At 46.4% G+C, this 11,936-nt stretch overlaps 1 pseudogene; it reads left to right on the top strand.

Moving 5' to 3' along the window:
- Nucleotides 1–2,624: 2,624 nt before the first annotated feature.
- Nucleotides 2,625–3,104, top strand: LOC145139004 (putative mitochondrial protein AtMg00300 pseudogene; annotated as a pseudogene).
- The last annotated feature ends 8,832 nt before the right edge of the window (nucleotides 3,105–11,936 follow it).

Here is an 11,936-nt window from a genome sequence, read left to right as displayed (position 1 = left end):
CAAAAAGGGAAACCTAGTTTCTATTCAAATTGTATGGCTTATGAATAGCTATTATATATAGTTCTTGATTTTTCCTTTTTGTTCTTGAATTGTTGAAATAGCCCGTTCAAACGACTTGGCCAAATCATTGTCACTAAAATTCTATTCATAAAGGTACATCAAAGACAAATTCTGAATATTACAAGAAAGAACACCCTTCAAAACCTCCAAATGTATTTCCCTTTCTTGTTGAACTTTACTGATAAATTTAATATATGAGATAATGTGTTTTCCTTTATTTATGTTGGCCTAAGAAAACCTTGCAATCTCGGAATCAAACTGTTGACGGTAAAATTTGGCTTTTTGCTATTGAAGGAGGGAATGATGAAAATGAAGCCATAGAAAACCAAATTTCTTAAATTCGAAAGATATGAAATTTGGTAGTGGGATGCAAATCATGGATAAATGTATGCATATTTATAATAGAAACCAAATTTTTTAAAGATGTTACAAATATCGCCCCTGTTAAATATGACTCGAGCATTTGGATCATGTTCATGGAGCCTTTGGAGCACTTGGAACTAAATGCAGTACTTGGGGTTCATGGAGCATGTGACAAATGAACGGATCATCTGAGAAATGAATGGATCGTCTAACAAAGGAACGGATCAAGTGCTAAAGGAACGGATCGTACAGAAGGGGGTTTGGAGCAACTGGAAGAGGTTTGGAGCACTTGGAAGTGATATGGAGCAACAAGGGAACCTTGTTGTGCCATATGTTGAAGGGATGGGCCAAGAAGGATGTTGTTGTGCCAAGGGCATTCCTTCTTGTGCCATTATTCTCCCTCTTGTTCCATGATGGGTTCCTCTTGCGCTATGAGGATCCCTCTTGCGCCATGAGGTATTCTTGTTGAGCCATGGAGTATGCTCTTGCACCATGCATGGCCTTGTTGTGCCATGTATGTTCTTGTTGCGCCAAGGTGGTGTTGTTGCTCCAATCTTGATGTTCATGTGCCACACTTGAAGCCTGTTGCGCCATCCATACACTTGTTGTGCCATCATGGTGCAAGTTGGACCATCTTGGTCTTTGATGAGCCAAGTATGCTATGAAGTCCTTTATGATGCTCAAGAATGTTCCAGAAGATGTTGCATGGCAGAATATGATTGGTTGCCTCCATTCATAGGCCTATGGACCAATGAGCTTGGCACATTAGGGTTTTAGGTCTGATCCCTCAAGTATAAATAGGGTGCGTACAAGGTCATTTCGTATCTTGAATTCTAGAGTGATAGGAGAATCTCTATGTAATTGTACTTGTAACCTCTGTTTAAGAGCTCTGAAATAAAGAATACTCCCCTCCTGCCTTTAGACGTAGGTCACCTTGACCGAACCACGTATATATTGTGTCTTGTGTGCTTATAGTTTTGCTAGTTATCCGCTTTACTTTCTAACAAGTGGTATCAGAGTTTCAGTTTGTATTCCTGTGATTGAAGATGTCTACTCACAAGTTTGATTTGGAGAAGTTCAATGGCTCAAATGACTTCACTTTGTGGAAGGTGAAGATGAGGGCTCTTCTGGTTCAACAAGGATGTGCGGCAACACTGGAAGGAGAGGCAAAACTACCAAAGGACATGGCGGCTTAAAAAAAGGTGGACATTATGACGAAGGCACATACAACCATTCTATTGAGGTTGAAAGATGAAGTACTACGGGAGGTCGTGGATCAAACAACTGCTTCTGGGCTCTGGGATAAACTTTTTGACAAGTACAATAACAACTCTCTGACGAACAGGTTGTATCAGAAGTAAAGGTTGTACACTCTCAGAATGTCTGAAAGTACCCAAGTGAAAGATCATTTGGATAACTTCAATCGCATCATCTTGGATCTACAAGGTGTTGACGTGAAGATTGAAGATGAAGATCGGGTGCTCATTCTCTTATGTTCTCTTCATAACTTATATGAAAATTGCGTTGATACCATGCTCTATGGTAGGAAAACGATCATTATGAATGATGTGAAGGACTCTCTGATGTCCAAGGAACTGAAAAGAAAAGTTTCAGTTGGAGAGGAGGTGTCTAGTTCCGGTTTGTTTGCAGGGAGAGGAAGGACAGAAGAGATGAAAGGGGGAAACAGAGGGAGATCACATTCTAAATCGAAGTCTAAAGGTTCATCGAATGCCAATTGTTATAACTATTAGGAGAAGGGGAACTTCAAGCTAAATTGTCCACAACTGAAGAATGGGAAATCCAAGAGTGAATCAAGCAGCAATAACATTGTTTTTATGGTTCAGGAAAGTTCTGATGAAGGGGACGATGGTGATGTACTGACTGTATGTACATCAAGTTTTGTTGATGCTTGGGTCTTGGATTCTGGAGTATCCTATCACATTACATATAATCGTGACTGGTTCGACTCCTTCAAAGAGTGGTATGACACAGTCAAGATGGGTGATGATTGGGTGAGCAGTATCAAAGGTAGTGACACGGTGCAGATAAAGATGCACGATGGCATGTTCAAGAAGTTAGATTGCTTGTATGTTCCAGAACTTCGTAAGAATCTTATTTCTCTTGGAACATTGGCTAAGAATGGTATGAGGTAAGCTAGTGAAGGTGACTGGGTCAAAGTGACCAAAGGCTCTCTGGTTATAATGAAAGGGAATATGAATCGTGGAGGGATCTATATTCTAGAAGGCAGTACGGTTATGGGAATGGTGACAATATCCCAATCCTTGAATGAAGGTGATGACAAGACAAAGTTGTGGCATCGTAGGTTGGGGCACATGAGTGAGAAGGGCATGTCTGTTCTAGGTAAACAAGGACTGCTTAATGGAGAGGCTGCTGGAAAGATAAATTTTTGTGAAGCTTGCGTTAAGGGAAAGCATCGCAAAGTGAAGTTCGGTAACAGTCAACACACAAGCAAAGAAATCCTGGAGTATGTTCATTCAAATTTGTGGGGTCCTGCACTAGTAAAGTCTCTAGGAGGATGTTTATACTTTGTGACGTTCATTGATGACTATTCAAGGAAGGTTTGGTTGTACTTTCTGAAGACCAAAGATGAGGTGTTTGGGAAGTTCAAGGAGTGGAAGACCATGGTTGAGAAAAGGACTGGAAAAAAGTCAAGACTCTGAGGACTGACAATGGGTTAGAGTTTTGCAATGATCCATTTGATAATTTCTGCAAGGCAGAAGGTATAGTGAGGCACCACACTATACGACACACACCACAACAAAATGGAGTGGCAGAACGGATGAACCAAACACTCATGCAGCATGCAAGGTGCATGCAGATATTTGCTAACTTATCCAAGCACTTCTATGCGGAAGAAATTGACATTGATTTCTATATGATGAACAGATCACCATCAACTGCTATTTACTTGAAGACTCCTCAAGAGGTATGGTCAAGGGAACCCTCTAACTATTCTGGTTTACGTATATTTGGATACCCTACATATGTTCATGTGAATGATGGTAAACTTAAGCCAAGGGTAATGAAGTGCATATTTCTAGGATATGCGATAGGAGTAAAAGGTTATCGACTATGGTGTACAGAAGAAGGAAGAACTCCTAAATTTATCATGAGCAGAGATGTGACCTTTGATAAATCTGCCATGGGTAACTAGGGAGGAGGTGATACAAGTCAAAAAGGAAACAAAGATCAGGGTGCTAGCCAAAAGGTGGAGTTTGCAACTCAAACTCCAGACAGAGTTGTGATAAGTGACAAAGAGTAAGGCGACAGTGAACAACCTGGAAAAGATGAAACCCAAGAGCAACCAATGGGATCTTCGTCGAGTGATGCTGATGCCGGGAAGGATGATGGGTCTGAATCTATAGCAAAGAGAAGGTTGAAGAGGGTCATTCGACAACCTGATAGATATGTTGGATGTGTGAATTCAGGTGAACTTGACTCCATTTCTTTTGCTTTAGCAACTGGAGAAGACATTGACACTAAGGAGCCTCACTCATATAAACAAGTTGTGGCGAGTAAAGAAGCAAATGATTAGTTAATGGCCATGAATGAAGAAATGAAATCTTTAGAGAAGAATGAAACATGGGATCTTGTTCCATTACCAAAAGGAGCAAAGACAGTGGGATGCAAATGGATCTTTAAGAAGAAGGAAGGGATACTAGGAGTTGAACCAGCTAGGTTCAATGCAAGGTTGGTGGCGAAAGGCTTTTCTCAGAAAGAAGGAATTGAGTATCATGAGGTGTTCTCACCGGTCGTGAAGCACAAGACAATTCGGGTTCCTTTGGCCATTGTGAGTGCATTTGATATGGAGCTTGAACAGCTTGATGTGAAAACCACAATTCTTCATGGGAACTTAGAAGAGATGATTTATATGTCCCAGCTAGAAGGGTTCCTTGATTCTAAAAAGGATAATGTATGTTTACTGAAGAAATCCCTGTATGGTTTGAAGTAGTCTCCAAGACAATGGTACAAGAGATTTGATTCATTCATGATCTCGAATGGCTATGCTCGGAACCCATTTGATAATTGTTTCTACTCAAAGGAATTGTCACAAGATTCCTACATATATCTGTTGCTATATGTTGATGATATGCTTATCACAGCCAAATACATGGCTGGAATAAATGAATTGAAGGCGACCCTGAAGAATGAATTCGAAATGAAGGATTTGGGAGCAGCAAAGAAGATACTTGGAATGGAGATACTAAGCGACAGAAAAGCAGGGTGGTTGTGTATTTCTCAACAGAAGTACATTGAGAAAGTTCTGCAATCCTGCAATTGTGATCAGTCCAAGCCAGTTGGAACTCCTTTGGCGGCTCACTTTAAACTTGGTCCAAACATTATACCCACTACTAATGAAGAAAGGAAGTACATCAGCAGGGTTCCATAATCAAGTGTTGTTGGAAGTCTCATGTATGCTATGGTTTGTACCAGACCTGATTTGGCTCATGCAGTTAGTGTGGTTAGCAGGTTTATGAGTAATCCAGGGAAGACTCATTGGGAAGCTATAAAGTGGATCTTGCGATACTTGAAGGGAATGACGAATGTTTTCTTGGTGTACGGAGCAAATACGAAGAGTGACTTGGTGGGATATGCTAACTCTAATTATGGTGGTGACTTGTTGAAGCGCAGGTCACGGACGTGCTATATATTCACTTTATTCGTATGTGCCATTAGTTGGAAGTCAACGTTACAAGATACCGTTGCTTTGTCCATACTGAATCCGAGTACATGTCCATGGCAGAAGGAATAAAGGATGAGATATGGTTGCAAGGGCTTATTCAGAGTCTTGGTCTGAAGGTGGTGAAGCATGTCTTGTATTGTGATAGTCAAAGTACTTTGAGTCTTGCAAAGAACCTTGTGTATTACAAGAAGACAAAGCATATTGATGTCAGGCTGAATTTCATTCAGGATATTCTGGAACGAGACAAGTTTTCAATACTGAAGATTGATACCAATGTCAACCCAACAAATATGTTGACAAAGTTGTTGTCCACAGAGAAGTTCAAGCTTCGCTTAGACTTGGTTGATCTTCGTAGGAGGTAGGTCCCTTCGGGGACGATTGGCGGGATGGGAGAGGAAGTTCTTGTTCGAGGTGGAGTTCAGAGGATGCTCAAGTCAAGGTGGAGATTGTTAAATGTGAATCGAGCATTTGGATCATGTTCATGGAGCATTTGGAGCACTTGGAACTAAATGGAGCACTTGGGGTTCATGGAGAATCTGACAAAGGAACGGATCATCTGAGAAAGGAATGGATCGTCTGACAAAGGAACAGATCAAGTACCAAAGGAACGGATTGTACAAAAGGGGGTTTGGAGCAACTGGAAGAGGTTTGGAGCACTTGGGAGTGATATGGAGCAACAATGGAACCTTGTTGCGCCATATGTTGAAGGGATGAGCCAAGAAGAATGTTGTTGCGCCAAGGGCATTCCTTATTGCGCTATTATACTCCCTCTTGTGCCATGAGGCATTCCTACTGAGCCATAGAATATGCTCTTGCACCATACATGGCCTTGTTGTGCCATGTATGTTCCTATTGCGCCAAGGTGGTGTTGTTGCTCCAACCTTGATGTTCATGTGGCACACTTGAAGCCTGTTGCACCATCCATACACTTTTTGCGCCATCATGGTGCAATTTGGACCATCTTGGTCCTTGACGAGCCAAGTTTGCTATGAAGTCCTCTATAATGCTCAATAATGTTCTAGAAGATGTTACACCGCAGAATATGATTGGTTGCCTGCATTTATGGGCCTATGGGCCAATGGGCTTGGCCCATTATGGTTTTAGATGATTCGCCTCGTAAGGCTTCAGCGTCGGGTAATTCGCCTCGTGAGGCTTCAGCTGCCTCGACGCGTAGGCGATGACATGCCCTCTCTGCATCAGTACTGCGCCCAAACCCGAGATGGACGCATCGCAGTACACCACAAAATCCTCCATGCCCTATGGCAGGGCTAAGATTGGCGCCTCACACAATCTCTGTCTCAGTGTCTCGAATGCGGCCTGCTGCTCAGGCCCCCAACGAAAGACCACGGCTTTCCTTGTTAGCCTGGTCAGGGGTACGGCTATCTTGGAGAAATCCTGGATGAATCTCCGATAGTAGCCGACTAATCCTAGGAAACTCCGAATCTCAGATGGAGACCTCAGAACCTCCCATCTCATCACGGCCTCCACTTTGGCCGGATCTACCGAAATCTCGTTCTGGTTGACAAGGTGCCCAAGAAACTGCACCTCGCGCAACCAGAACTCACACTTGGAGAACTTAGCATACAAGTTCTCCATTCTCAAAGTCTCCAGAACCTTCCGCAGATGCTCCTCGTGCTCCTCCTGCGTCTTGGAATAGACCAAGATGTCATCGATAAAAACTATCACAGACCGATCCAGCATCGACCTGCACACACGGTTCATGAGATCCCTGTCTGAAATCACAGAAACTGGCACCCCGTGTCGCGCCACCACCTCCCTGATGTAGATGTCGGCTAACTTCTCGGCAGAGATGCTCTCCTGAATCGGAACAAAATGGGCGCTCTTGGTCAATCGATCGACGATGACCCAAATCGAATCCACTCCTCGCGCGGTCCTGGGAAGCTTTGTGATAAAATCCATCGTGATATCTTCCCATTTCCACAGCGGAATATCCAACGGCTGCATCTTGCCGTGAGGTCTCTGATGCTCGGCCTTGACCTTCTTGCAGGTCAAGAACCGCTCCACGTACCATGCCACATCCCGCTTCATGCAGGGCCACCAATAGTCCAGGCGAAGATCCCTATACATCTTCGTCACCCCGTGATGAATGGAGAATCGAGATTTGTGCGCCTCTTCCATCAGAACCTGGCGCACACCCCCGTGGTATGGCACCCACACCCTACAGTGTAGTGTCAGTAATCCTCGACTATCATAGTCGAAGGAGGAGACCTGCCCCACTATCCGCTCGCTCTTCCGATGTTCCTCCTTCATGGCCTCCTGTTGGGCCTCCCGAATTCGCTCCAACAGCGGAGTCACCACTGTCATCCTCAGGCAGATATCCCTAATCGGCGCCGCCTTGCGGCTAAGCGCGTCGGCCACCACATTGGCCTTCCCCGGATGGTATAGGATCTCGCAATCGTAATCCTTCACCACGTCCAACCACCGACGCTGCCTCATGTTTAGATTCGGCTGATCCATGAGGTTCCTCAAACTCTTGTGGTCCGTGTAGATGATACATCGAACCCATTAGAGGTAATGACGCCAAATCTTGAGGGCGAAAACAACAGCCCCCAGCTCCAAATCATGCGTCGGGTAATTCGCCTCGTGAGGCTTCAGCTGCCTCGACACGTAGGCGATGACATGCCCTCTCTGCGTCAGTACTGCGCCCAAACCCGAGATGGACGCATCGCAGTACACCACAAAATCCTCCATGCCCTCTGGCAGGGCTAAGATTGGCGCCTCACACAATCTCTGTCTCAGTGTCTCGAATGCGGCCTGCTGCTCAGGCCCCCAACGAAAGACCACGACTTTCCTTGTTAGCCTAGTCAGGGGTACGACTATCTTGGAGAAATCCTGGATGAATCTCCGATAGTAGCCGACTAATCCTAGGAAACTCCGAATCTCAGATGGAGACCTCGGAACCTCCCATCTCATCACGGCCTCCACTTTGGCCGGATCTACCGAAATCCCGTTTTGGTTGACAAGGTGCCCAAGAAACTGCACCTCGCGCAACCAGAACTCACACTTGGAGAACTTAGCATACAAGTTCTCCATTCTCAAAGTCTCCAGAACCTCCCGCAGATGCTCCTCGTGCTCCTCCTGCGTCTTGGAATAGACCAAGATGTCATCGATAAAAACTATCACAGACCGATCCAGCATCGGCCTGCACACACGGTTCATGAGATCCATGAACGCGGCAGGAGCGTTGGTGAGCCCAAAAGGCATCACCACAAACTCATAGTGACCATAACGGGTCCGAAAGGCAGTCTTCTGCATATCCTCCTCTCTGACCCTCATCTGGTGATACCCTGAACGCAGATCAATCTTGGAGAACCAAGACGCTCCCTGTAGCTGGTCAAAGAGGTCATCAATCCTCGGGAGTGGGTAACGGTTCTTCACCGTTACCTTATTTAACTCCCGGTAATCTATACACATCTGATGCGACCCGTCCTTCTTCTTCACAAACAGAATCGGGGCTCCCCAGGGAGAACTACTCGGTTTAATGAATCCCTTGTCTAACAGCTCCTGTAGCTGTGTAGACAACTCCTGCATCTCAGGAGGAGCCAACCGATACAGTGCCTTGGCTATCGGAGCCGCACCAGGGACTAGGTCGATCTTGAACTCCACCTATCGCTCTGGAGGTATCCCAGGCAACTCCTCGGGGAATACGTCCGCAACTTCTCATACCACGGGCACATCTCCCACCGTCGCCCTACCCACCTCCCGGGTATCCATAACATATGCGACATAACCTGTGCAACCCTGCTGGAGATAGCGCCTAGCCCTCGCTGACGAACATAAAGTTGGTCCCCGCTGTGGCCTTTCACCCTGAACCACCAGCTCTCCCCCACTAGGGGTCCTAATCCGCACTGACTGCTGCGCGCAGTCAATCACTGCCCCATTGGGGCTCAACCAATCCATACCAATAATAACCTTGTTCCCCCGCAATGGTATGGGAACCAAGTCCACCAGGTAACGTTCCTCGAACAGTCTCAAAACACAGTCCCAGTAGACCTCTGACGCTCGTACCGACCGGTCGTCCGCAATCTCGACCTCTAGAGGGCAATCCAACATGCCCGAAGACTCTGGAAACTTCTTGCTAAGCGCAAGAGAGATAAACGATCGAGTGGCACCCGAATCAAACAACACCTGGACTGGGATACCGTTCACATGGAACGATCCTAAGCAAGGCACATAATATATCAAAATCACAGCGACATAACATAAAAGCATAAAAATAAGAAATCATACCCGTCACCACATCGGGTGCAGCACGTGCCTCCTCGGCTGTCAGCTGAAATGCTCGGCTTCGAACCACTGGAGCCTCCAACTTGGCCTTCCGGCCATCCACAACCCGTGCTATCGCTGGAGTCGGCGCCACTGCCGGCGTCGTCGCTGCTGCTGTCAATCTAGGGCAATTGGCCTTTTTATCGCCCTTCTGGTTGCAATGGAAGTAAATCAGGTCTGACATTTGAATCGCAGGAGTAGGGGCAGTACAATCTCTGCCAAAATGCCCAACCTTGCCGCACTTGTAGCAGCCTGAACCCGGCCCAATGCGACAAGCTCCCTCGTGTGACCGACCGCATTTCCCACAGCGGTCCCGCCCTGACTGGCCTTTCGGCCTTCCACCGGATCCCTTGGGCTTCTTCCCCGAAGCCCCCGTCGTCAGCCCCTCCGCTGCCTTCCTCTTCCGGATATGCTCCAGATCAATCTCCCTCTCCCTAGCCCTGGAAATCATGGAATCCAGGGTAGGGCAAGCTGAGAAACTGACATGCTCCCGGATGTCAGCTCGTAGCATGTCATGGTAGCGGGTCCTTTTCATGTCCTCATCTCCGGTATACTGGGGCACCAACAATGCCCTCTCCCGGAACTTGGCGGTGATCTCCGCCACAGTCTCCGTAGTCTGCCTCATGTCCAAGAACTCCCTAGCCAGCTGCTGAAGCTCCACAGCTGGTGCAAACTCCGCCCTGAATCTGGTCACAAAGTCTGACCAGGTCATAGCCTCAACAGTCGAGGCTCCCAGAGAGTCGCCAACCGACTCCCACCAATCTCCGGCCCTGTCTCTCAAACACCCTGCAGCGAAACGGACCTTCGACCCTTCCGGGCAGAAGCTCGTCAGCTGCGCAGACTCGATGTCTGCGATCCATCTCCTAGCAGAAATGGGGTCTTTCACCCCATGGAAATCCGGCGCACCACTCCCTCTGAAGTCCTTAAAGGATAGTGTGCGTGATCGTGACTGGCTGGCCGCCATGTCACTCCTGAACGCCCTGAGGCGATCCTCCATCAGCTCAATGATCCCTTCCTTGATCGACACAAAGATAAACGGCGTCGCATCAAGGATACCTCTCGTGATCTCGGACGCGATGAACTCGCGTAACCCATCATCCACATGCTCGGATCCTGCGCCCGAGCCCGATCCTGACCCAGATCCTGAACCTCCTGCTCCATGTCGCGTGACCACCATTCTGAAAATAAACATACGAATGTCAGGGTCACATATACCTTTCGGAGGTTTCGCACACTTTCCAAGTTTCCAGGTTCCATCTAGGCCCTCCTTGATTCAAGTACAGGTCTTCTCCTTTCAGTAGTACGGGCCCATACTACCTTCCACATCTACTCGTACTTTCCTCAAGGATTGCTTCGACTTCACCAAGTCCCTTTTACCGATACCCTTTCCACTGACCTCATCCTAGGTTTCCCTAGGGCACCCTCCGACCTACCCTCCGCCATCAGCTGCACTAGGAGTCCCCACCATTTCCCCCTAACTAACTTGCAGATATTGTTACATATTCGTTCCTTAGCTAGTTGAAGATGGCCAGAACCCCCATCGCATAAAGCAAGCAACATTCGTGCATTGGGTAACCAAATCACGCATAACCTACACAGGCCATCCTACTGCCGACTACACGGTCCTAGCATACAGCTCATACAACAGGCATATAAGGCATCCTTCCTAGACCCTTAGCCCTAACTAGCATGCAATTCTCAGAATCAAATATCAGGCACACAAGGCATCCTCCTAGATCCTTAGTCCTATTCTAGCATGCAGTTTTCTGAATCAAAACCATATAGCATAACATAGCAAGTATGGGTATCTTGGGGAAACTTACTTGAGCCCGGCCGGTCGCATGCATCACACACTTCGTCTTTCTTAAAATCCTTCCATTTAGATTTTAGAAAACCATTTTTCCTTGTAAAAATATTTTAGTCCCTCGGTTTGAGTCCAGACACCCTCGAGGGTGTGTCCGAATCCCTCAAACCAGGGATCTGATACCAACTTGTAACATCCCAAAATTCAAGCCCGAAAATTTCATTTTTAAATTAATAATTTCTAAAACATTTTACCATAACACTGTAAATAAAGCAACACATTACAAAATCATAATGTTGTGTCCCAAACCATGACATCAAAAATAAGGAAAATCAGAGTACAATCCCAGAAAGTCCGATGCGGAATCATGTGTGTGTGTGTGTGTGTGCGATGCTACGCCGCCGGCTCCTTCCCCTTAGACGAAGAGGTACCTGAAACCAAAACCGAAACCGTAAGCACAAAGCTTAGTGAGTTCCCCCATCATACCAAATACCATACAATATCATCGATATCTTTCAACCGGTAACTTCCATCGGTATCTTTCAACCGGTAACCGTCGTCGGTATCTTTCAACCGGTAATCCTCATCGGTATCTTTCAACCGGTAATCATCATCGGTATCTTTCAACCGGTAATCATCATCGGTATCTTTCAACCGGTAACTGTCATCGGTATCTTTCAATCGGTAATTGGGGACTATTCCACCCCTATCACTAGC

Source organism: Lactuca virosa, chromosome 9 (assembly GCF_052849685.1).
Source record: "Lactuca virosa cultivar CGN04683 chromosome 9, Lactuca_virosa_CGN04683_v6, whole genome shotgun sequence".
Classification (NCBI taxonomy): Eukaryota; Viridiplantae; Streptophyta; class Magnoliopsida; order Asterales; family Asteraceae; genus Lactuca; species Lactuca virosa.
This window is presented reverse-complemented; position numbering and strand designations above follow the sequence as displayed.